The sequence below is a fragment of the Saccopteryx bilineata genome, chromosome 1 (genome assembly GCF_036850765.1).
Source record: "Saccopteryx bilineata isolate mSacBil1 chromosome 1, mSacBil1_pri_phased_curated, whole genome shotgun sequence".
Taxonomy (NCBI): domain Eukaryota; kingdom Metazoa; phylum Chordata; class Mammalia; order Chiroptera; family Emballonuridae; genus Saccopteryx; species Saccopteryx bilineata.
This window is the reverse complement of record NC_089490.1, coordinates 68,872,945-68,875,095: the sequence shown is the minus strand read 5'-3', so window position 1 is coordinate 68,875,095 and position 2,151 is coordinate 68,872,945. Positions and strand designations below refer to the sequence as shown.

General features: G+C 38.7%; 1 pseudogene; it reads left to right on the top strand.

Moving 5' to 3' along the window:
* The first annotated feature begins 302 nt into the window (after window positions 1–302).
* LOC136319233 (dnaJ homolog subfamily A member 1 pseudogene) lies at window positions 303–1,120 on the top strand (annotated as a pseudogene).
* The last annotated feature ends 1,031 nt before the right edge of the window (window positions 1,121–2,151 follow it).

Here is a 2,151-nt window from a genome sequence, read left to right as displayed (position 1 = left end):
GCTCTCTGATGCCAAGGAAAAGGAGTTCTCTGACAAAAGAAGAGACAGTCAATTAAAGAAGGTGAAGCGGGTTGCTGTTTTGGCTCCCTTATGGACATCTTGATACGTTTTTTGAAAGAGGAGAGACAATGCAGAGATAAAGGGGTAAAAATGTTGTGCATCAGCTCTCAGTAACTTTAGAAGGTTTATATAATGATGCAGCAAGAAAACTAGCTCTGCAAAGGAGTGTGATTTGCGACAGATTGGAAGGCCGAGGTGGGAAGAAAGAAATAGAGTGCTGTCCCAATTGCTGAGGTCCTGGGATGCAAATAAGAACTCATCAGATAGGCCTTGGAACGGGTCAGCAAATTCATTCTGTATGCATGCAGTGCCAGGGCCATGGGGAATGAATCTGGCCTCAAGATAGATGTCAAGGCTTCAATGAAAGAAGATAGTTCAAGAGAAGAAGATTCTAGAAGTGCATATTGGTAAAGACATGAAAGATGGCCAGAAGAGAACATCCTCTGGTGAAGGAGGCAAAGAACCAGGACTGGAGCCAGGAGATATTATCATTGTTTTAGATCAGAGGAATCATGCTGTGTTCATTCCATAAGAAGACCTTTTTACGTGTATAGACAGACAGCTGGCTGAAGCATTGTTTGGCTTCCAAAAGCCAAAAGCCACTCTTGACAACTGAACCATACTCATCACCTCTCATCCGGGTCACATTATGAAGTGTGGAGATATCCCGTGTGTGCTAAAGGAAGACGCACCAATTTATCATGGACCATATGAAAGGTTCACCTAATCATTGAATGTAAGGTAAACTTTTCTGAGAATGGCTTTTGCTCTCCTGATAAACTCCCTTTGCTGAAGAAAACTCTTACCTGAAAGGAAGGAAATAGAAGAGACTGATGAAACAGACCTGGTAGAACTGGTGGACTTTGATCCAAATCAAGAAAGATGGCACCATTACAATGGAGAAGCGTATGAGGATAATGATCGTCATCCCAGGGGTGCTGTTCTAGGTCCAGTGAATAACACGCACAGCTGGCATTTTATCTACAGGAGGGAAAGAGTGACAGACTATAATAATATGCTCACTACTTGCTATTGTTTTTGTTTTATTATTCAACTGTAGTAGTGTTTTCAAAGTAAAATGAAGAACAAACTCAAATATAAATGCTCTAAAAATTATCAGTATCATTTCTATGTATTGTTCCATTTTTCATATTATTCTTCAATAAGGTTTTCTCATTTGAGCTTTATACAGCCATATCTATCCTATTTACACTGCATATATAAGGAAAATGAGATTCTAGGAGGTTAAATGATTTTCTGAAGTTTAGGCTTCTGATCAAAAGTAGAAAAAAAAGTCACAAACTTGAGTTTTATCTATTAGTACTTTAGGCTCTGGGTCTTCTCCATCATGCCTTGCTACTCCAATAGAAATGCAGTTGTATTATATTGTTTTTCTTCCAAATATCTTTTTACCCATTTTATTTCACTGGTCCTTCCCATGTATCTGTGAAAGAGACATGCTTTGTCTCATCCTGCATGTGTTGGAAAGAGAAATTTAGAAAGTGGAAGTTCTTACTAGAAATCAAACAGTGCATTGGGCCAGACTCGACAGAAAATGGTTTCCTGGTTCCTGCTGGGAAGTTTCTCTATCTGTTCTAGCATTTGCCTTGCAAGAAAGCAGCTCTTCATTTAGCTAGATATAATTATTCTGGGTTTCTTCACCCATGGGCTAAATGGCTCTGTAGTTTATGTGCTCTTTTACTTACAGTTTATGGTTTTAATTATAGCTTTCATCACTTCCTTTGACTTTTAACCCCCCATCATTCCTTTGAAAGAGTCTTCCTTTCCAATCGGCCGTTGATGGCAATGCTGCACATACTTCAGGCCTGTGCTTTTGCTCCATTTATGCTAATGATAAATCCTCCACATCTAACATGATATTTAGGGTAGGATTCAGTGGAGTCAATTATATTCCCTGCATAATATTATTCTGAACTCCCTGGGATGAAAATAGCATTTGAATTTTCTATAATTTTATGTTTCCTCTCTCATTACTTCTGAGATTTAAACAGATTTGGTTTAGGTGACCCGAAGTTCAAGGTTTTCCTAAGTGAACTGTATGAATTATCTCTGCTTTCCACTTAGCGATGA